Below are 24,503 nucleotides of genomic sequence, written 5' to 3' on the forward strand. Positions count from 1 at the left end.
GCTTTAACGAGATCGTTATAAGTTGTCAGACTGTCCCTGGTGTCCAACTCATCTCCAGTGACTCCGGCGCGGTTGACTAGACCTCGCGCAATGGAGTGGGTGACCTCGTTGAGATTGGGGAGGTGTGGGTGGACAGGGCCCGCATGGGCCGGGATCCATGTTAGGGAGATTATGCTGTCTTTAGAGTGTGGTGCCTGGCAGAGGATGCGAAGAGCTTGGGGAGAAATACGGCCTTTGCTGAAGTTAGTAACGGCTGAGCGAGAGTCACACACTATGGTGTGACAGGTGGGATCCAAAGTGGCCAGGGCGATGGCCACTTCTTCAGCCGTCTCGGAAGTGGGGGTAGTGACGCTGCAGGCGTGGTGTAGGGCTCCATCGCGTGTGGTGACGGCCACAAATCGTGTGCCATGGGAGTATTGGGCTGCATCAACAAATGTGACGCCAGGTACGTGGGCAAGGGCTTTTATGATAGCTCCGGCCCGAGCTTGGCGCCGGGCCCTGTTATATTCAGGGTGCATATTTCTAGGGATAGGGTCTATGTAGATCCAGCTACGGATGTCGGTCGGGATCGGTTGTTTGGGGCCCTGTTGCTGATGGTAGGTGAAGCCAAGCGTGGACAGAATAAAGCGCCCCGTTTCAGTAAGGGTGAGCCGTTCAAGCTGAGAGCGTTGTTGGGCTTCAATGAGTTCGGAAAGGTTGTTGTGAACTCCCAGTTGGTTGAAGAGTTCAGTGCTGGTGCAATGCGGGAGCCCAAGTGCTTGCTTGTAGACCCCTCGTATGAGGGTGTCGAGCTTATTTTGCTCAGCCCGGTACCAGTTGAGGTACGCAGCAACGTACGTAATGTGGCATATGACAAAGGATTGGACGAGTCGGAGAAGGCTTTCTTCTTTGAGTCCTCCTCGTCGGTTAGATATACGTTTAAGAAGTCGTAGGGTGTTTTGCGATTGGGCACAGATCTTGTTGAGAGCCAAGGCGTTGGAGCCGTTGGTAGAGATGGTGAGACCGAGAACCCGGATACTAGGGACGTGTGGGATAGGACTGCCATCTTGAAGGCGTAGGGTGATGGCGTCACAGGGTCGGTGATCAGATTGGTGTTTGGGAGGGCGACCCCGCTGAATGGGCCTGTATAACAAAAGCTCCGATTTAGCCGGCGAACAGCGCAGTCCGGTCCCTTGGAGATAGGCTTCAACCGTGTCAATCGCCGTTTGGAGGGCTGATTCCACTTGACCATCACTGCCTCGGTACGACCAGATGGTGATGTCGTCGGCGTAGATGGTATGGTTGATATTGTCGACTTGCTGTAGGTGCTTGGCAAGGCCAATCATGACTAAGTTAAATAGCATGGGAGAGATAACTGAACCTTGCGGGGTGCCTTTGCTGCCAAGGGGAAGCTGGTCTGATCGTAAATCCCCGGCCGAGAGGGTAGCCGTGCGATTGGAGAGAAAGTCACGGATGTAATTGTAGGCTCGCTCTCCCAGGTGGAGGTTGGAGACCTGGTCAAGGATAGCTGCATGGGAAATGTTATCAAAGGCTTGAGTGAGGTCGAGTCCGAGGATGGCTTTCATGTTACGGGAACGATCGTTTAGCACTTGATGCTTGAGCTGCAACATAGCGTCTTGAGTAGAAAGGTGAGGGCGAAATCCAATGATGGTGTGGGGATAGAGAGAGTTGTCCTCGAGGTGACTGTTGATGCGTGCTAAGAAGGCGTGTTCCATCACCTTGCCTACGCATGAAGTAAGGGAGATGGGCCTTAAGTTATTGAGGCTAGATGGTTTGCCAGGCTTTGGGATTAGGATAACGTTGGCAGTCTTCCAGGCGGCTGGAAGGGCACCACTGCGCCAGCAGTCGTTGATGTAGTCAGTCAGATGGGACACGGACTCGTCATCGAGATTGCGAAGGCTTTTGTTAGTGACCCCGTCTGGCCCTGGAGCAGAACGACCGTTAAGCTTGCGTAGAGCGGCATGTATTTCAGATACGCTGAAATCGGCGTCCAGTGTAGGGTTGGGGCTACCGATGTAATTCCTGTGTGGACTGACTTGTCCCCTGGAGATATATCTGGTGCAGAGGTAGTCAAGCACCTGTTGTGGACCTTGCTTAAGGGTCTCCGTATAAAGGAGCTTCTGCAGCCGATCCTGTTGGGTGGTGCGGGTGGTGGTATTATCAAGCAGATGTTTGAGGAGTTTCCACGAGGAAGGGCGATGAAGTTGTCCATCCATCGTGTTACACAGCTCAGTCCATTGTTGCCGGCTGAGGGTTTGACAATGCTCCTCGATGGCTGTGTTCAGTTTGGAGATCTTAGTTCTAAGGCGACGGTTTAGGCGCTGCCCCTTCCATCGAGCTAGGATAGAGGCTTTAGCCTCCAGAAGATGGGCGAGGCGGCTATCCATGCGTTCAACTAAGGCATCTGTAGTTACCACCCGAGTGGCCGTTTGAACATCAGTGCGTAGCGCTTGCATCCAGGTGTTAATGTCTGTAATGCCTTCTGCTGAGGTAGAACCTATGCGTATTTTTCGAAAAACGTCCCAGTCGGTAATGGTGAATACTTTAGTGGGGGCAGGGGTGGCAGCGAGTTGAGGTAAAGAGAGAGCAAGGATATAATGGTCGCTGCCCAGGTCTTGCTGGGTATTGGTCCAGTGTGCATCGTTGATATGTTTGATGAAGGTGAGGTCGGGGGTAGAGTCCCGGGTAGTGGATGTACCGAGGCGTGTAGGAAAGGAGGGATCCGTGATGAGCGTAAGGCCTAAGTCGTGGTAATCTTGCCAGAGGTTGCGAGCTGCAGCTTCCGTGCGAACGTAGCCCCAGCCTGTATGGGCGAGGTTGAAATCACCGCCGATGAGTAGGGGGTGCGTTCCAGCTACTGCTTGTGCACCACTTCCAAGATGAATGCAGCGCTAGTGGCACCAAAGATTTTGTGCTTTGACAAATTTCACACTGCTTTACAGTTTGTTCCAAGCAGTTGTCTATCTTTGGCGACCAAACCATTGACCTTGCAAGAGCTTTCATCTTTGTAATGCCAATGTGTTGCTCATGCAACAAACACATAACTTCACTTTGAAGCGAATGTGGTATCACGACTCTGTTGTTCCACACCACACAACCACAATCCACTGAAAGTTCAAATTGTCTCACGAAGAAAGGCTGATAATGAGCGTCCACAGCACGCGGCCATCCGTGCCATACCATTTCACGAACAGCACTGAGAACTGGATCTTTCACAGTTTCACGCTCGATATCTTTCGCAGTTATGGGGAGTTTATTGACGGGCGAAAAATAAAAGATTTCTTCTGCCTCGTCACCGGCTTCCGGCAGTGGAAGGCGTGATAAACCATCTGCATTGGCTATCTTTGTTCCTGGTCTGTGCAAAATACGAAAGCTGTAGTTTGCAAGAAAAATTCTCCAGCGGTGCACACAAGCTGCAGCTACTGCATTTGTGTGGTGCTTTGCCTCAGATATGACTGTGAGCGACTGGTGATCACTGATTACACTAAAAGTACGCCCGTACAGATAGTTATGAAATTTCTTCACTGCAAAAACAACTGCAAGCGCTTCTTTTTCCACTTGCGCGTAGTTACGCTCAGCAGGCGTCATCGTCCGCGATGCAAATGCGATCGGTCGCTCTACGCCCTCAACCACGTGCGACAGCACTGTGCCTAAGCCGTAAGCAGAAGCGTCACATGTCAGCTGTATTTCCTTCGTTGCATCATACAGTTCCAAGACCGTGTCTTCACTGATCAAATTTTTACAGTGACTGAAACATGCGTCGCACTGGCTCGACCATTTCCATGTGCTGCCCTTGCGCAACAGTTGGTGGAGAGGTTCTAGCACATTTGCTAGGTCAGGCAAAAATTTAGCGTAGTAGTTTACTAGGCCCAAAAAATGGCTTTAGCTGAGTCACATTACTTGGTTTTGGCGCTTCTTGAATCGCCTTTACTTTTCCCGCTGCTGGGTGTAGGCCATGCTTGTCTAGGTCGTGCCCCAAGTAACAAACATTTTCTTGGAAAAATTTGCATTTCCCTGCGTTTACACGAATGCGGTGCTTACTAAGCGCTTGTAGCACTTGCTGGGAACGGTGATAGCACTCTGTCAGGTTTTTACCTGCTATTAACACATCATCCAGGTAACAGGCTGTCCCAGGTATGTTTTGTAAAACCTGGTCCATCACGGCCTGAAATATTGCAGGTGCACTTGCACACTCCTTACAGCAATCGCCGGAACCTGAAAAGTCCCATGTGCGTATTCACCGTGAGCAGTTGCTGTGCCTGCTCATCCAGCTCAAGCTGTAGGTAAGCCTTCGACAAATCTAGTAAGGTGAACACAGTCCCTCCAACCAGTGACGCGAATATGTCCTCTGGCAGAGGATGTGGATAGTGGTCAAGTTCAATATCCCGATTGACCGTGACTCTAATCCCCACATATCTTAATTTCTTTTCCTGTTTTCTTTGACACGATAACTAGCGGTGTAGCCCAATCACTGTGCCTGACTCTGTACACCACACCAGCTTTCTCAAGGTCACGCAATTCATTCTCCACTTGTTGGCGCAAAGCATATGGTACTGGTCTCGCCTTACAAAAAGTTGGATGCACGTCGGTTTTCATTCGTATACTACCAGTGAATCCTTTGATAGAACCATAGCCTGGCTCAAACACATCACCGTACAACTGTTTCAACTTCTTTTCAGCTTCCGCTGCTACCATCTGCCTGCCCTCTTGTACGTTATCCACGTCACGTTGCAACTGCTGAACAGCATTTTGCAGGTCAACTTTTAGTGTAGTCATCCAATCGCAACCTAACAGCGTCGGCATGCGGGCTTCATTTTCTTGCTTTGCGACTATCAGAGGCAGATCGTAGCTTCGGTTCTGATAAGACACATTGACCTTTGCTACGCCTTTCACTTTGAGTGCAGTGCCATTATACACTCCTAGACGCTCGTCGTCTTTGGAACATGGGTAGTTTGGAAAATTTTCATCAAAGTCTCTTTCAGACATTGAGGTCACAGCTGCTCCCGTGTCTAGTTCCATCGGAATCTCCTTGCCGTTTACCTTTACTTTAAGTACAATAGGCGGAGATCTATGAACTTGGTTAGTCGTACTAACAGTCAGCAAGTCTGTTGACGGCAAGGTCTCCTCAACTTTATGTACGGCCTTTGTTTTGCACATTTTCGCTACATGCCCTGGCTTCGAGCATTTGAAGCAGATACTTTTGAGAAAAGGACAACTCACTGGCGCGTGCAGTCCGCCGCATCTAAGACAGGCGCGAACAATGCCTTTCCCACGTTGCTTCCTTGGACCGTTTTGGGGGGCACCTGCTCGCTGCTAGCGGTCTTCGTCGCGTGTCGCCTGCCTTGCGTGGTGGGCTCCCGATGCCAGTAAACGTCCGCAGGACTGGCGGTTGACCCCTCCGGTAGCATTTCTCGGGTGTCTTTCTGGGCCGTTTCCAAGGCGGTGCAATTTTGCATACTCGCTCCCAGGTGACTTCGTCGTCTGACAGGGCAAGAAGACGGCATCGAATCGAATCCGTCCTGATTCCAGCAATCAGTCGATCCCGGAGCGCTTCTTCCAAAAAGATTCCAAACGAGCACGTCGCAGCAGTCTCTTCAGCTCGACGATGAACTGTTTTAGGCTTTCATCCGGCTCTTTCTTTTGCTGGTAAAAGTGATACCGATCGGTAACCACTGATCGTTTAGGAGCATAGTGCTTTCGGAGAGCTTCTGTAGCTTCTTCGTACTTCCGTTGGTTTCTTCGGCAGCAGCAGGCTACGCAGAGTCACGTAAGCTTTTTCACCCAGGATTGGTAAGAAGACTTGTAACTTCTTACTTGCGTCTATTCCATTGGCGGTTGCATACAGGTCGAACCTTTCCAGGTAGACTTCGATATTGCCAGAGTCTGGGCAGAACTCGGCCAAAGATCCCAGGGTGGTGGTCATCACTGATGTCCTCGCTTGCCGTGGCGTCGTTGCCGTTTCCTCGGGCTTGGTCATTGCCTCTGCCCGAACGCTCCCATCCTCGTCGCCATGTTGACCAAAGACGCCGTGAAGTCAAGTATTTATTCGGACAGCAACATGAACATAACAGACAGCAACGATTCAGTGGCTTCGCCTTATAAAGGGAGCATGGGTGCAGCCGAGGCATGCGATTGGCTAGCGATACAATAGCACATGTGAACAATGACCGCGTGCATCAGATACGCGGCGCACAGTGACAAGAGAATACGCTTGATAAACGTTGCACAGATAAAATAGTTCCCGCACCCAATCTGCTCTTTTCTTATCCGTTAACGTTACATTCATCATTCTTTCCATAGCTCGTTGCGTCGTCCTCAATCTAAGTAGAACCCTTTTCGTAAGCCTCCAGGTTTCTGCCCCGTACGTGAGTACTGGTAAGACACTGCTGGTTATACACTTTTCTCTTGAAGGATAATGGCAACCTGCTGTTCATAATCTGAGAATGCTTGCCAAACGCACTCCAGCCCATTCTTACTCTTCTTATTATTCTGAAGTACTCTACAGCCCGCTCTCGGTATTCTTCCCACCTCGTCTGCGCGTCCAACGGCTCCAGCTTGCCGACGCCTGCATTTCCGAAGTACAGAAACGCAGCTCAGGGCAGCAGCGACGCTAGAAACGGAGCTATGTGAGCAGCTCAACGCGTCTTCCTCCTCGCCATTGTGAGAGAGAAGAGAGAAACAACTTTATTGACCAAGGGGTTCGGGCACGTAGGTCCCAGGGTCCCCGCACGACCCCACTGCGCTACACGTTTGTGAGTTCATGGAGTTCCATGACGTGGGCGGCCCGGTCAGTGGCGATCTTCTGCCTGGCCAGGTCCGTCGAGCGCAGAAGGGTCTCCCATTCCTCCCATGTAGTCAGGAGCTCCGGGCCCCGCGGGGGAGGGTCCGCCGGGCATTCAAGGGGAATGTGGGTAAGCGTAGCATGGGGGTGAGTGCATTGAGCACACGAGGGGGTGTATGCTCCCGGGCGGATGCGGGAGAGGAAATAGGGAGAGGGAAGGGTGCGGGTCTGGAGGCGGCGCCATAGTATTTGGTGATAGTTGCCAAGGGATTGGTGGGGCGGGGGGTATAACTGACGTTCGGCGCGATATGCCTGGGTCAGCTCGCTGAAAGAGTGCATGCGCTCCCGGGAAGAGCTCGACTCCGATTCCGCCGCCGCCCGGTTGATGAGACCTCGGGCGTGGTCATTGGCGGCTTCGTTGCCGGGGTTCCCAGAGTGCGCAGGCACCCAGATCAGTTCCACCTGGCGGGGCGGGTTTGCGAAGGGCGAGCTGAGAATGCGGAAGGCGGTCTCGTGGACTCGTCCTCGTGCAAAATTTAGGAGTGCGGTTTTTGAATCGGAAAGGACGTACCGAGCATTAGTGTGTGTAAGGGCAAGCGCGACCGCCGCTTCTTCCGAGGATTCCGGGGTGGATGCGCCAGGAAGGTGGAGAGTTGCGATGGGTTGGAGAGTATTGTTAACGGCTGCGTCTTCGCCCGTGCAGGCCGCATCCACCCATACCGCGTCAGCTTCGATACCGTAGTATTTGTGTAGAGCTTTTGGGCGGGCTTTGCGGCGGGCCGAGTGATAGGTGGCGTGGGTGTTCCGAGGGAGAGGTTTTACTGTGAGCTGAGTGTGTATGGGGCGGGGAACTGATAGGAGTGTGGGGTCGGCTGCTGGTATGTGAATTCGGAGAGCGTCTAGTATGTAACGTCCTGTGATAGATTGAGCTAAACGAGTGTATTGTGCTTGTCTATGGGCCTCTATGAGTTCGTGTGTGGTGTTGTGGAGCCCAAGCTGCAGAAGTTTGGTGGTTTGCGTGTAAGGGGGGAGGTGTAGGGCCACCTTCTGGGCTTTACGAAGCATAGCATCTAGGGTGGCGATTTCTTCTTGTCGAAGTCGAAGATATGGTATTGTGTAGAGGAAACGGCTAAGTATGAAGGCATGAATGAGACGACACAAATCGCGCTCCTTCATGCCATAGTGTTTGCCGGAAACTCTTCGGATGAGGTGCGACAGCGCTTCCGTCACCCGCTTGAGTTTCCGGATAGTGAAAGTGTTCCGGCCGTTGCTCTGGATGTGTAGGCCCAAGATCCGCAGTCTGTCGACCTCCGGGACGGGGTGTCCGGCCAGAGTAACGGTGATTGGGGCGGTATGAAGAGTACGTGGTGAGGGACGCATGAAAATTATCTGAGACTTTTCCCGGGAACAGGAGAGACCAATGCTTTGTGCGTGCTGTTGTGTGATGTTTGCAGCGGTTTGTAAGGTTTCCTCTATGTCACCATCACTGCCGTGGGTGGTCCACAGAGTGATGTCATCTGCATAGAGGGTGTGGTGAAGGTGAGGGATATTTTGAAGAGCATGGGCTAAGGCAATGAGTGTGGAATTGAAGAGAAAAGGGGAAAGGACAGAACCTTGCGGAGTACCCACTCCGCTGAGGGTGTACGGATGGGACGCATGGGAGCCCATATGAACCTCGGCCGTGCGTCCCGAGAGGAACGCTTGTATGTACGCGTACATGCGGGCGCCTACATTGAGGGGGGAGAGAGCCGCCATGATCGCTTGGTGTTCTACGCGATCAAAGGCCTTGGACAAGTCCAGGGCCAAGCCGGCTTTAGTATGAGCGGGGATGAGAGGGTCAAAGATGTCGTGCGTCAATTGAAGCATTGCATCTTGGGCGGAGAGACCTGGGCGGAAGCCCACCATGCTGTGCGGATACAGGTTGTGGTCGTGCATATGCTGATTGAGTTTGTTTAAAGCAACATGCTCCAGAAGCTTCCCGAGACATGATGTGAGTGATATGGGGCGGAGGTTTGATATCGTGTGGGGTTTGTTCTGTTTCGCGATGAAGATAATTTTGGCATGGCGCCAGGACTGTGGCAGGGTGCCTTCTCTCCAGCATTGATTAAAATATTCTGTAATCTGTGCGATAGATTGATCATCCAGGTTACGGAGCATAGAGTTTGTTATTCTGTCCTTTCCCGGTGCAGAGCTTATGCGGATGTTTTGCAGGGCCATGCGGACCTCTTGTTCCGAAATATCGGTGTCAAGGGCCTCATTCGCGGCTCCTGTGTAGGGTGGTAGAGGGGGGGGGGGAGGTGCCGGGTGCCGTGTGTTCTGTCCGGAGTTGGTCCAGAAGGGTGTCGGGGGAGAGCGTGGAGTTGTGGATGAGGCGTGTGATGTGATGTGATGCTGTGCGCGAGTGTGTGGGGTCAACAAGATGCCGTAGGAGTTGCCATGCGTTCTTGGCAGAGAGGTTGCCAGATATACTGTTGCACACCTGACCCCAGTTGGAACGACACAGCTCCTCGGCTTGTGCAGCGATTTGTGTCTGTAGCGTGGCCAGTCTTCGTTTGAGCTTTCTGTTATGTTTTTGGCTTTTCCATCTCTAGGATGCTGTGGTGTGCCTCCCAGAGGTGGGCTAGGCGCGTGTCCAGTGTTGGGGTGTCGGGTGACGTGGTAATGTGTTGTGTGTGTGCGGTTATATCGTTTAGGAGAGATGCGACCCACTGATCAATATCTTGTATCGGGGTGTCTGGGTGTTCTTGTCGTGCGGACCGGATCGCATCCCATTTGATAAGATTGTCGGTGAGGAGTCGAGGGCTGTGTTGTGTGCGAGGTATTTGGATGGCTATCATGTAATGGTCGCTTCCGTGTGTGTGTTGCGTTCGTGACCACGAGATACCTTTGAGAGCAACGGCTAAGTGTAAGGTCCGGACTAGTATCCATGGTTACACTTTGCCAATTCGGGTTGGTGTGTGAAAGTTATGTGTAGTAAGGCACAGGTCTTGGACAGTAGTCCAAAGCCTGCGACCCCGTGCTGTGGTGTACCGATAACCCCAGTCTGTATGCTGAGAGTTAAGGTCGCCTCCTATGAGTAGGGGATTTCGGCCCGCGATGCTATGAATTTTATGGAGTAGAGTATCGAGAGTGGTCATAGCTTGGCGTGGGGTGTGGTATATGTTGGCAATAAAGATCGAAGGTGTATTACGTTTCGTGGGGATGATTTCAATGAGGACACACGGAGTGGCGGAGGTGATTGTGTGTTCTTGGTAGGTAATAGTGCGATGTATCAGTGTGGATACCCGAGGGTTGGCGGTGGTGTCTGAGTGTACTGCGTGGTAACTGGGAAGTTTGGCTTGGTGTTGTGTGTCCTGTAACAAAAGGATCTTAGGTATGGCAGGGAGAGTAGGTATTAAGAGCTGCAGCGGCGCGCGCTTGCCCCGAAAGCCGCGGCAGTTCCATTGAATTAGTGATAGGTGGGTAGAATTATCCCGGCCCGCCATATTATAGCGTGGGTGGGGCGAGGATAGGTTCTCGTGGTGGTAGTGGAATAGGAGGAGTAGGTAGGTGTAGGATGGAGGTAGGGGAAACCTCCTGTGAAGAGCTGGTATTTGTTTCTAGCCTCTGAAGGCGCGTCTCAAATTGTGCAAAAGTACGTTCGAGAGTTAGGCTTAAGCGTGTGAAAAGTGTGTCCATCTGTTGCTCAAGGCGAGAAGATAGCTGTTCGGCGAGTGTTGTGAACTTGGTTTCGAGGCGCGTCTCCAGAGCTACCAATTTGGCGTCAAATTTGAATTCCAAGTCTTTGAGATCAGCCTGATAATCGGCATGCGAGTCCGATGTGCGTTTCTTTTTATGGGGGGGGGGGGGGTGAGGCGGGTATGGCAGGTGCGGTGGGTGATTCTACAGTGGGTGGGAGGATTCGCTCTGGGGAGGGATGCTGGAGTGTGGAGGGGGGAACGGGGTTGTGTGTTAAAAGTGCTGTGAGGCGGCTTACCTCCACACGCAGAGCCCGAATCTCTTGGTCGCGGGGGTCCGGGGTATGCGGGGTGTTGCTTGCCAGTTTTGTGTTCACGTTGGGCGTCTTCAGCTTGTCCGCCCATGTCGGTCGGTCCGAGCTCTTAGAGCGCCCTGTTTGTTGGCGGGCAGATGGTTCCGGGCGTTCGGATCCTGAACTGCGCGGTCAGTGGTGGTCTTCTTGTCGCCGGGATCGTGCTTCGCGTTCGGGGGTAGGCTTCGTTGTCCTGTGGAGGTGGCGGTGCTCGCATTCCCGGGTTCCGGACAAGTGCGGGCCTTGGCAAATGATGCAGACAGGAATGCATGTTGGATTTGGTTCCTTCGGGTGTGACTCGCCGCATCTGGGGCACTTGTGTGTCCTAGGTTGGATACAGACATCCGTGCGGTGGCCTATGGTCCGGCAGTTGCTACAGGTCTCGACCCTTGGTGTGTAAGGCGTACACAGATGCAGCCCTCCGCCATAAAGAATTTTTCGGGGGACGATGGCTTGACCGAAGGTGATAAGTATCGAGCGTGTGAGTCCCATCCGTCGAGCATCTAGTATAGTCGCGTAGGAGTTGCGGGCGATCAAGTCTGCTAGAAGCTCTTGCGGCGATTCTTTCCAGTAGGCATTCGTGATAACTCCCCTAACTGAGCCATCAGGGGGTGCGATATATGCCGCCATGGCATACTCACGTTGGTCGTAGATGATGTGCTGGAGTTGCACAAGCTTGAGAGCGTCATCTTGATTGGCCGCAGACACTATGCAAGTGTTATTGACCGGGTGAATTCGAAGTGTCAGCGTAGATGGGTCGGTCAGTGAAGCGGCCTGCGTGAGAGCGGTGAGGAGGTAGCGTGGCTGGAGCATCGTCAGGTCAAGGCCTGCCTGGGAGCGGAAGACGACTTTATATTCGTCTGGGGGAAGAGCCGGCAGTTGCTTGATCTTTTGTGCAGCTGTACGGAGCACGCGTAGCTGCGTCGAGGAGCTGTGTGGTGCGGGAGTTGTGGCGGTATCCCGCGTTTCCCGCGACTGACTGCGATTCCCGACCGGTAGGATCGGCGCTTGGACCTTGGGTCGCTTTTCTGGTTTTCCGGTGATTCGCCTGTATTCTCAGGACTTGGGTCCAGTCCCGAGGGTCCTACTGGCTCGGGTCCATGTCGGTACCTTGCACCTGAACCTCCATGCTGTATGAAGCCGTTGGTGTAGTCGTGCGCACTCGAGATAGCAGCGACCGGCAGTTTTCGCCGTCGCGGCGGCCGAGCGTCTCGCCGGAGCTGGGGAGCCGCAGGCACCGGGGTTTCGAGGCGAGCCGTGCCGCTCGCGGTGCCTCGGGGGCCCCCGGCTGGGGGCGGCGGTTCGGGTCGAAGTACGTGCCGTGGAGCAGTGTTTAGGCACGTCTGACCTCGACAAGCGCGTGTGGTGTTCTCCTCCTGTGACGTTCGCGTTCCCGCGTGTAGCAGGAGTACGAGAGCAAGAAAACAGCCGAGGCAGACTCTGGTGACCAACTGCTTTATTCACGTTCGCGTGCTCTGAGAACTACGCCGCTAGCCAATGAGACGGGCCGGTGTCGCCATCTGTAGTTCTTCTTGGCAAACACTGTGGTCAAACACGACACCTCTGTTATGCACTCAATATATGTCGACGATTTGCAAGTGGCTTGCCGCGCTTCAAATCTACCCACCTGCGAAAGACAACTACACAACGATAAATAATCTCACACAATGGGCTGACAAAAATGGTTTTCGTTTTTCAACACACAAAACTGTTACAGTTCTTTTTTCCAAGAAGCGAGGGTTACACTGCACTCCAGTTCTCACATTGTATGGTATAACGTTGCCGGTCAAAGAAGACTACAACTTTTTAGGCCTAACTTTTGACACAATATCCTCAAGGTTTTGTCGCACAAGCACTGGGGATCTGACCGAATATGTATATTGCGTACATACCGGTCTCTTGTACGTAGCCTCCTCGACTACGGTAGTGTAGTTTATGGTGCAGCTAGGCAGTCCTACATTAATCGGCTTGATCCAGTTCACAATCTCGGCCTACGACTGGCGAGCGGTGCCTACAGAGCATCACCTGTCCAAAGTTTATACGTCGACTGCAATGAGCCCTCCTTACAGCACCGCAGAGCACTACTTACACTTTCCTACGTAATGAGAATTCAGTCCTCACCACAAGATATATGTTACAGCATCGTAACAATGCAAATCACGGGTACACTACGCAGACAAACCGAACATGATTCGGTCACTTATCTTACGACACGAAGAATACTGTCAGACTTATGAATTTCCTCATGAGGTTGGTGAACGGCCTCCAAGATAGCCCCCATGGTACTTTTCACAGCTATGTGACTGGACAATAACGCATCTAAAGAAAAAAGACATTCCACAAGAACAAGTAATACAAGAGGTGCGTGCTATTGCAAAAAATATAAAAATTACACGGAATTTTACACTGACGGCTCTAAAACACAAGAACACGTAGGTGTCGGAATAATAACAAAAAATTAGGAAAATAGTATACGGATAAATAATTTTTCTTCTTTCCGTCTTTCTTTACCACCGAATTTACGCGGTATGGGCGGCAGTAAAACAAATTACCACCGACAAGCAGATGAATGGTATCGTATGTACCGATTCGTTAAGCGCACTCAAAGCTCTAAACCTTGTCTCCGCGTCTGAAGCCCCGCTTGGTGACATCCTAAACATGTTGGCCTAGAATAAATACGGAAGAACCATTGGATTCTGCTGGGTCCCAAGCCATGTTGGAATACCAGGGAATGAAGCAGGAGATAGATGGGCGTTCATGCAGTGCACGAAGGCATAACGCAAGCACTTCCATACAAAGACAGTATCCGAGCGATTTATAAGGCCCTGGCATCAAAGTGGCGCTAGAATGGGACTTGCATATATAACAAGTTACACAGAATAAAACCCCTGCTTGGCGAGTGGAAGTCATGCAGTCACCAGCAACGCTTCTAGTAACACAGCTTTCGCTACTTTAACATTTGATTGCTTAATATCTTGTGGCTGGCGCAGCGTGGTCTTAGTTCCTTTTGCGCCATTGAACCCGAATTAACTAACTTAACTAAAATCTCGGGAGAAAAATTGCATTATTGTCACAATGACAAAGTAAAGTTCAATATCTGGCATGTGAATGCTGGCATGTGATCTCCACAGCCGAAGCGAGCAAGATTGCACTTTTCGAGCTGTTCTAGCACCTTCCAGAAATGTTTTCGCAGGCACCAGCCTCATCTAATGTGACAGAAACCATCATATACAAGTTTCATCACACTCAACATCTTAGCTGTAGGATGTTTCAAGCAGCCTTCCTTGAAACGTCTGTGAGTTGTTAGATATGCATCACAGCTAACAACGGGCACTGGGCTGCTTAGGTCGTCTAAGCGCAGAAGGCATGATGTGTGCTTTTCAAATTTGTGCACAACATATCCACTCAAGTATAGAGAATAGCATCGTCCACTTCCACTTTGAAGTAGTAATCATCGTGTCCTGCTCTCCAGTGTCCCTGGCTGTTTCCGACGTCATCTCCAGTAGCCTTTCTTCTATGCATTCACGCAAGGAAGCATGTTTGGCGCAGTAAAACTCTCTCATCCTCCTCACTGTGTCCTGTATGCTGACAAGCACATTCGCTGGTACACATTGCACAAACCTTGCACACCCTGCATGCAAAGCAGTCTTTATCTGAGTGTGCAAACTCAGAAGATGGAATATTTGAGTGAAATTGACCACAGTAGGGTGAGGTTCATCTCCTCCGAATGAACGGACAAGTCCGAAGTGGCGCTGGAAAACATACATAGTTTGTTAGGCTACGAGCAACTTCATCACTTCAAAACTCGTAAATCACTATGGATTACATTTTCACCTCCAAGGGGTCCTGGTTCGGCTTTGCCGTCAAAACATAGTGTGCACCCTGATCCAGTAAGAACTCGGATGTCAAGCGTTGACAACAAAGTAAAATGCAAAGACTCTGTGGTTAGTTGAGGTGCAAAGAACTTGAGAGCTTTCATCACGGCGTTCTTTTTTGTGGCATTCAACATTTCCATGAAGTCTTTTATGACCTGAAAGAATGAGGTAAAATGTCAGTAAATAAGCATCAACATGCATGAAATGGCACTTTGGCGTACCTGGATTTCCTTTGAGTTGCTTTTGATGCCTCCTTCAGATAGCTTTATGTGAAGCGCATCAACCAGGTCATAAAGCAATTTGGCGAATGCTTCTGTTCGCTCAGAACCCCTCGTGCCTTCAGCAACGGCGTCTCTGTGTATGCGGATGCCAATAGATGTTCCACGGCTAAATAGCTTCAAAAGAAGTGCATTGATAAATTAGTTACAAATAACCGAAAATGATAAGCGCCGTCTTTAAGGGTACTGTGTACTTGTGGGCACCTGTGTACCAAGTCGGACGCTCATCTTCTGGAGATTGGGTCGTGCAGCATGTGCTCTTGTCAGTTTTGACCTGAATCTTGTATGTTTGCTTTTTTGGACTCATACAGCGCAACATAATTTCCAAAGTTGATCTGATGATCTCCAGCCTGACAGGACCAAACAGTTTTCTGAACTCCGTTGCAACTAAATGCACATATTTCGTCTTACCATTCCATAGATGTGCTTTTTCAAACGCTATTTGATGCACTTGATTATGTGCGAAACGTCACGGATGAAGATCTTCTGCAAAGGCTCCCAGAAGTACTCAGCGCTGCTGCATGGCGACATCGTGTCTCCCGATATTCCCAGGTTTGTTCACATTGAGCGGTTATTACTACCTCCATCACTTGCAACGGCAAGCACTGAAGCAAGCAAAGCAAAGCTTCACATAATAAAACCAAAACTGGGGAACTGGATAAATGGGAAAATAGCAAGGTACAAGGAAGTACTTCTTTGCCGATTAAGGATAGGCCACACATATGGCAGCCACTCTCATCTCTTGACTGGGGGTGATCCTCCAACTTGTGTTAAGTGCGGCAATAATCTCACAGTCCTCCATGTTCTTATTCAGTGCCCTGCAATAGAAACAGAGAGGAAAAAGTATTTCCCTGCTGCATATCGCGAGAATTTACCTCTTCACCCTGCATTTTTTCTTAGCGATAAACCGCTTTTTATTCTGCTAACAGTGTTAGAGTTTTTAGCCGAAACAGACACCCTGAAAATTATCTGGCCAGGCAACTTTTAAGCACACGACTAACAGCCCTGCATTCAAGGGCTCTCTTGAAACTCTGGTGTCAGTGTTATGTTTTATTGCATCATGTTTTAACGAAAGCCCATTGCCATAGCCCACATCACATCCTAGTGACCGTTATTATTTTAGCACCATATATTCCACTCCACTTACAGCGTAAGTTTTTTTTGGCCCCTTTTACAGCCATATCACATCTACCATGATGAGTTCATTGTGCATGGCATCCACAATACATCGTCAACATTACCACCTGTCATGGCGCTCTTTGGTCAAACCTGGCCCTTGCGCCATAAAACACCACACATCATCATCATATAATGGCCACTATCTTCTGTCAAGTTAACGCCACACAAAATAGCGAATTACAGTGGCCGCAGGCAATTTAGTGTTGTGACATACCACACCTAGCAACTGCCTCATAACACATGATCCCTACGTAATACTTGCACTTTCATTTCGCAGCAAGCAACTATAGTACTGAAGCACTGCAATGCACTTGCAAAGCAGAAATATTTCTTTATAGTAGGATCAAGACCACCATAATAAAAAGGACACCACAGCCACCGCGTCGATGAAGTGCATCCTGCGGTACCGTATAAGTGCTGAAGGTTCCTTCTTGGTACTGTAGAGTGATTTTCATTCTACCTAGTTCCTGTTTCGTGGTCTCACAAAAACTGTGGAATGATCAACACATTGCAACAAGAGTCGCTAAAATTATACATTCACATTCACTGGAAGCACTTCATTTGTTTAACCCAATAATGACTGCACATATAAATACAGAACAAATGATTGTATACCTAAATGTGCAAAAGACATCGAGAATAAGCATAATCAACGAAAAGAAATAATATTTTGCAGAAATTCCTTTAGCAATATGGGGGAATAACACTGGAAGTGGGCTTCTCCCCAAGCCACATATGGCTGGCTGCGTTTAGAATTTGTACAGAAAGCTCTTTGCATATGTGTACTATAGGTGTACGTTTCTTGACATTGTGTGTCTGACATCACTACAGCCGGAGATCTCATACCGGTCTGTCTGCTCTGACCGTGCTTTCAAAAGAAAGCGAGTCGCATGTCTAACTTCCTTCCCATCCTGTGTACATGCTCTAAACCAACAAATGACACTTGCTGTCAGTCATTCAGTGTTGGCTCAAGACATTTAACCAGAAACTTCTTACTCAATGCCAAAAGTCAGCAAGAAAAATAAATATTTTTTGGTATGCTGTATGCAGCATTCATCAATAAAAGGGTAAAACAACTCAAGTGTCAGACTAGCATAGCCACCCACCTTTCACTACATCTTAGCATGTATATCAATATATATTACAGTAAGATGCTGTATTACTGGTCTAGAAATGCTTCTACCACATCTTGAACCAATGTTTCACTCTAGGTTCAAGCTGGCAATGCAATATGATATTTTGCTCCTTTAATCACCTATAAAATCTCTGATAACAGCATTGCAGATACAGCTGCTACAGCCTGATTGCATATTTGCATTTGTTAAAGAAAAAATGTAAATGATATGAACAAGTACATGAAAAGATGCAACTAAATGTTTCAACTAAGTCACATAACGAAGAAGGGAGAGTCAGTTAATCTAATGAATAAAATATCCATGCGAACGTGCAGCTTATCACCTGTCTTCGAAATCCAGATGTTGAGCATGTACCAGAACTTTCGCCTGCCTTTCTTGCCTTCGCTTTTGCTTTTTCCACATCGACTTCAGGGCAGCCTGGTGGCATTCGCTTTCGCAAATTTTTGTATTTGTTCCTGAGGCTCATATACCTCGTGAACTGGAATTAAATGAAAGCAACTGACTTTACATGTCTAAACAACAGTTCAATGACTTCCAGTTTTCAGGTTATGAAAGAAACTGCAAAGACAGTACACAATCAAGCATGGAGTTGCCCTAATCTTAGCTTGCTTTTTGCGCTGTTTCCTTCATGTTCCAAAATGTACCAACTGAGCCATTTTAGCACACCTTTAAACAAAATAGCTGATAATTTCTTTCAGTATTGGTGTTGGTGAAAACTTTAATGCATGAAAACGGCTACAGGTACAAAAATATATTATTTAACGAAACATATATTTAGCTGAGCTTGCAATTTGCATACCAAATGCAGACGTGCTGTTGGCACCTTCATATTTAGTTAAGCTGCAAAGCTTTAATACTACCCCATCTCTACTCAATCACAAGCACACAGACCTGAAGCAAGGATGGTCATAAACGTTACAAAGTACTAAGAAAGGCTTTGGCAGCACGCTTAACGTAAAGAAAAAAATTCTGCGGTTTTACGTGCCAATACCGTTGTCTGATTAAGAGGCACGCCGCAGTGGGGGACTTCGGAAATTTGGACAACCTGGTGTCCTTCATTGTGCACCCAAATCTAAGTAAACAGGTGTTTTTGCATTACACCTTAATGAAATTGCGGCCGCCGTCACCGGGATATGCTTAACATATAAAAGTGCAAAAGAAGTCAAAATGAAGGAAAGTTATGAGAAAATGCTTTTAAATGGCCAGAGTCCGATGTGTCCATCAGGGCTGGGTACTGGTTGACGAGGCTCCTTGCAGCAACATTGTACAGTTTATTTGGGTACCTGATGTTTACAAAAGCATGCATCAACTTTCTACATAAAACAGTACACACAAAATAAAAGATGCAACAGCACTGTAGCGCAACAATTCCCATGAAATAATATCAAACAGTTGAACTGTGATTCATAAGACGGGAGAACTTAAGTAAACTGCACCATGAAAGCATTAGGTGCGTGAAGAGAACGAAGTTAGAGCATTAATCGGATGGATTTGACAAAGAACAGGGGTAACGTTTAATCCCTTTGTCCTGCAATAGCCAAGATACACTGATAATCATGACCAGAGTTCAGAAACTCTTAAAATACTTTCACCAAATAAGATCTTATGAAGTGTTTTAATTAATATTTCAAATGAGCTATTACTAAAACATGCACACAAGGGAAAATCAGTCATGAATACAAGCTTGAAAAAGCATCTCCTATAAGAATTTAGCAGGGCAGCTTATTGAGCTACTTGTTAATCCATTATCCTGCGTGTACAGTGCAAAGGTTAAACGAGGACGTAGACGCAAGCACTGACTACCAATGGTGGTTTTATTGCCGAATTTACACAAAATAGTCATATAGCTATGTGAAAAATAATTACTAAAAAGGTTAACAAAGCAGACCATTAAGGGACACACGAAGAAGTGTAGTTGCATAAAAAATGCTGGCCATAGGTTTCACTTCTCAGAAACGTGAACTCTTTTTCTGATACGGCAATGAATGGCTTGCTGATGCAAGCACTCTGTTCCCACACCAATTGTACTACTTCAACTAAGATATGGGTACGACCATCCCTGCGCTTGTGAATAACTGACATTCTTTCGAACCAACGAGTGCAGCCACACATGCTAGTATGATGTGCCAAAAAGCCTACTCTGCCATTGGGTACATTATATGCATGTTCACACAACCTCTCATGAAGGCATCTGTCAGTCTGCCCCATGTGACAAGCACCGCATGAAAGAAATTTCGTACACAACCTCTTATGTGGAGTCAAGACACCAAATCTTAAGCCTGATCTGCAAGGTCAGGCTTATCAGGCTCTATAGAAAAAGAGCTAAAAGTTTTTCTTGTTAACCTCCCTGCCTTTCCTTCTCCACTTTTTACTTCCTTTTCTGAAGTCACACGTATGGCCGGCATTTGTGATGCAACCTTAAATTTTTTTTGTGAACCTCGATTTTCGGCATTGTTCACGATTTTTCGCCCACTTTTCTGTTTTTCTTGCTTCTATCTCCAGAAGTTTTTCAGATAGCTGTTTCACTCGCTTGTGTAAATTCGGCACATAGGATAATAGCATCTCAGTTGACAGTCGGCACTTCTGTCTATTCGATTGGAAAAACTTTGATAAAAGTCTTGCAGGACGCACGTCAGCGTAGTCGTTTACTTTTGTGCTGTACACTACCTACAAGGACTGTAACCAGCAGCTAAGGAAGTTTTAGCCAATGCATCATTCTAGCCCCCTCAATAACCCGACTCATGGCAACGAAACCATGGAGGATATTGCTTTATTGAAGCGCAACAATAATTAGGACTGCGTGTTAACCTTTCTGTAGTTTTCATCACTGTTTTTTGTGGATAAAGAGGAATGTAAGTAGAATAAATGCTGCTGGTGGTATCCAAACCCGCAAATTTCACATGACACACGCAGCGCTGTACGAATTCAGCTAGCCACAACTGTCTTTCCATCCAATTCACTTGGTGTTTGTATGCATGCATCAAATGTCGTGCTGGAAATGTTAGGGTTCGTATTGATAGCTGGAATAAAAAAAATGGGCGCAGGGCTGCAATGTCAACAAAGCCATTGAATATTTAAATTTCGCGGGTTTGAAAATGAGCGAACTATAATTCAAGACTAGTCAACAAATTATCAGCGATAAAAACATTTTCTGCCAACAATGCCGTACACACTGCTGCATGCTTAAAAGGCACTAGACAATTTGGATATTGCTCACTGCCCCAATGCAAAGCTTTAGGGAAACAATTTCTTCCCCTCACTTATCGAGTTTAAACGCAAGGGGAACTGTGCAGCAACTAAGTTGTAATCATCAATTAGACAACAGAAACTTGTTCTAATTACAGACACCTCCCACTTGCCTTAGTGACGTAACCACATGAGCATGGAGGGCAATACCCTTTCTAATTAACATTGTGCTTAACATTCATGTTACAATATGAGGTTGAGAAATATGTGTGACCAAACATAATTATGAGACATTTACTGTGGAATGAATTCTCATTAAGTACATTCAAACCCAACTTTATTTACATCTGGGCATAGGTCGGCAAACTGACTCACAAGTCGACTCGCTCAGACTGATCTCTGAGTGTGAGTCTCAGCGAGTCCGGCTGAGTCAAATTTCGGTGAGTCTTAGCCCGAATGAGCCCGGCTGAGTACAATTTTGGTGAGTGTGAGTGAGTTCTCATTGTTTTGCTGACCTATGCATCCAGGTAAGTGTTGTAACTTACATTGTCTGAGATGACAAATGGCAGGCAATCCACTCAATTATTTTGTTTCGAAGATTGTCAGGCACATCTCCTGCTGCGACAGTTCGGAGGTGTGCAGCAATTTCAGTGGGCACCGGAGGCAGCGTATACGTTGATTCGTTGTACTGTCCTTTGACTGCATTCTTCCTATGTTCGACTTCACTACCAGACAGCCTTAAAAAGAGAAGTATTCATTGAAATCAACAACAATACAGAGCTAGAAAAACGAAAGATATGGTATCACAGACTATCACTCCACATGCTGAAATTTACCTACTATAATTAGTGACAATCTAAATATGGGCACATCTGCCAGTGGCAAATGGAGCCCATTGCTGTTCAGGGATAATAATGTACAAACAGCAAAAATCGCTGACTGTGACAACCAAGACTGATTACAGAATCAATGGGTTGTTAAACAAAATTTGGAGAGTAATTTTACCGTCCCCTATATAAATACCTCCTTACCAACACACCGTGACCCCTCTCTCCGTTTTCGTATTGGTACCATGCACAAGGAAGGCGCATTACTGGTCCCTTCACAAACACGGGTATCATGAGCAAAAAGCTCCCCAACCAAGGTGAAAAAAGCAACCGGAATGATGCACCTACAAACATTCCTTTTGAGGGAAACTTGTTGCTAGCTACATTGTCGACCTATAAGTGACTACAGAGGTACTGCTTTGTGAAGGACAAAAACTGGGTCATAAAGTCATAAACTGGGTCATAAACGGCTGGCGGCGTGCAGGCATGTACACAAGCTCTGTCGCGTCCCCTGGTTGGGCTCCGTGGTCTATGTCGTCTATGACCGGCGTCTGAAAAGATGGCGCCCCGAAGCACTGTTCCCATTCTCATTTCGGAGCAACGCTCCATTTTCCCCAAGTACTATGTAGTCCACAGCGAAAGCAACATGCCAGTAAGAAAGCTCTCCATTCCTGGTAGCCAAGTGCCTGAAAGACAAAATCCGACCAACATACAAAGCCTCCAAAATGTCTACCCGGGACTTCCTCCTAGAACTAAATGATAAAGATCGAGCAGAGAAGCTCACTGAACTTACCAGTATTGGCGATGCGACAGTGACAATTTCAGGCCACAGAACACTTAATACAAGCAGGGGAGTGATATCTGAGGAAGACTTCATTGGCTCGAGCGATGAGGAACTGCTAGAAGGTTTCCAGAAACAAAATGAAGTACAAATAGTCATCCGCAGAAACGACCAAAAAAATCCCGACCAGACATGTTATACTCACGTTTGGAACAAACGTAATGCCTAATACAGGTTATCTAAAAGTAAATGTCAGACCATATATCCCGAACCCCAGACGATGTTTCACATGCCAAAGGTTTGGACATGCTTCACATGCATGCCGAGGACAAACAACTGGTGCTTAATGCAGCTCCAACGATCACCAATTTGATAATTGCAACTTTTCCCCACATTGTGTGAACTGCAAAGGAGATCATCCAGCTTACTCCCGGTCTTGCCCTTGCTGGAAAAAAGAAAAAGAAGCAATTGCATTAACTGTTAAGGAAAAAATCTAGTTATTTGAAGCAAGAAAGCGATTGTCGTACCTTTCGCGAAGTTATGCCGATGTGACGCAGGTGGGGCAGTGTCACAGAGGCCTCAGGAGTACTCCGAGCCCACGCATAGTGGTTCCGAAGTGACCCCTCCCGTCCCCGCAGTGGAAGCCGCCTGCGTTGCTCCATCCTCTTCAAAGGTCTTGCAGAGACCAGTCCCGCAGGGCCCTAAAATCAGGCGAACTCCAAGGCCTGAGACACGTGCCTCGGCGCCTAACACTCGGTCCTCGAGCGCCTCAGAGAGAGCGATGGAGGTCGACGCAAAAACCGCGGTGTCATCGACATCGAAGGACAACAACACCCTCTAGAGAACTTAGGGCCTTCTGGCTGTACCCGCTCCCCTTGAACCACGTCACGCAAAAGCGGCCTACATAGAAATTCCGTGCAGCGTGCTACGAAGCTACGAGCGGCGCACATGTGTTGAAAATGAAGCGCGGAAGATATAGAATGGTTAACCCTGGCTATGCGGAGAAGACCGACGGGACGACGGCGGCGACAACAATTCGATTAGTTCCAGGCGCCCTGCCGCTCCTTGAATAGCTTCGGGGTTAAACAAGTCCCGGCATGCTCGGCCATGCTGTTGCGTGCTTCCGAACGCACATTTTTTCTAGACGTGACAAGTGCGTGTAGTCTCAACACTTGTGCTGTGCTTGCGATTGTGTGTACCGCGAGTCTTCACTGCCCCGAAATGTGGAGTGTCATGACAAGATATGCCTAGTAAGTGCTGCGTGCCCAGTTGCTGGAGCAATTACATGTACAAATGGGGACAGAAAAATCATGTCAAGTTTCCGCAAGATGAAGAAGCCCAGAGTGCCTGGATTACGGCGATATCACGTGCAGACTTTTTTGTATTGTATCACTGCACTCCAGGGTCAGATGTTCAGAATTTCTTTAAATAGTTACTTTTGAAAAATAGGGGAAGGTTAATTGCTCAATTACAGAAAGTGATGATCCTTGAGAGTTTGACGCCTGCGAGGATGGACACAAGTGTGAATTTGTGTTAAGGAACCTTTTGTGTTGTAGCACGAATATTTTATTGAAAACTACTGCTGCAAGATGAATGACAAAATATTGGATGCCAATGCTAAGGCAAGGAAGAGGAAAGCTGAAACTGTGCAATAAGGCAGCTGTTTCCTTGTAAGTAGCTGCACCAATGCTTTATATCCCATTTCTAAGCTCATTTGAGTTGTAAATTAGTGGACTGCGGTAATCACTGCGTCGAAAGCGAAATTATTCGTTTAAGCATAATTTAGATTGTAATAAGTACATGTGTCCGCAATAAATTGTTCATACGCAATTGTGAAGCTAATCGAGTGCGTTACATTCATCATTGCCGCGCCATGAAACCATAAGTACAAAAATGCGGAAGGAATAGTTCTTATGGATTAAATTTATTTGAAGTAATAGGTATGAAGTATGGGGTATAGTAAATAATAATAATAATTCACAAAAAAGTGCATTACAAAGACGACAAAGCGAGACGCTATAAAAAAGCTGGTGGCATCAATACCTGCACAAGCTTTACAAAGCTGTTTTGTATCTGTGCCTTTAAATAAATGCTTTGTAAGGTGTCTGTTGCTCATTCCGCAGTTTAGACTGAAGAAAAAGTGTGGAGTGGTCAATGGAAGCATACTGCTGCTAGGTGAACCAAGCCGCAATCCTTCCACTCGTATCCCCAAGCGCGCCGCCGGCCTCTTTTCCTTGACGTCACTCGCCGAGCACTGGGGGCGTCTTGTCTAGGGCGTGTTGAGGACAAGCGCTCGCTCGAGCTCCGGAAAGATGGACAAAGTTCCAATAACTACGAAAGCGATAACCGAAATGTTATCGCACTTTTGTATTAGCCTTTCTTAAATTTATGTCACCTGACATCTTACCTTTTATTCTTTCGTTAGTGCCA

The 24,503-nt window shown here is 48.0% G+C and overlaps 1 protein-coding gene and 1 pseudogene across 2 annotated transcripts in view; one reads left to right on the forward strand and one right to left on the reverse strand.

Annotated features, from left to right (window-relative positions):
* LOC142587437 (uncharacterized) overlaps positions 1-24,503 on the forward strand; it is a 249,503-nt gene that overhangs the window by 217,202 nt on the left and 7,798 nt on the right. The window lies entirely within an intron of this gene.
* On the reverse strand, positions 5,217-5,923 carry LOC142588634 (uncharacterized; annotated as a pseudogene).

Source organism: Dermacentor variabilis, chromosome 7, assembly GCF_050947875.1.
Source record: "Dermacentor variabilis isolate Ectoservices chromosome 7, ASM5094787v1, whole genome shotgun sequence".
Lineage (NCBI taxonomy): Eukaryota > Metazoa > Arthropoda > Arachnida > Ixodida > Ixodidae > Dermacentor > Dermacentor variabilis.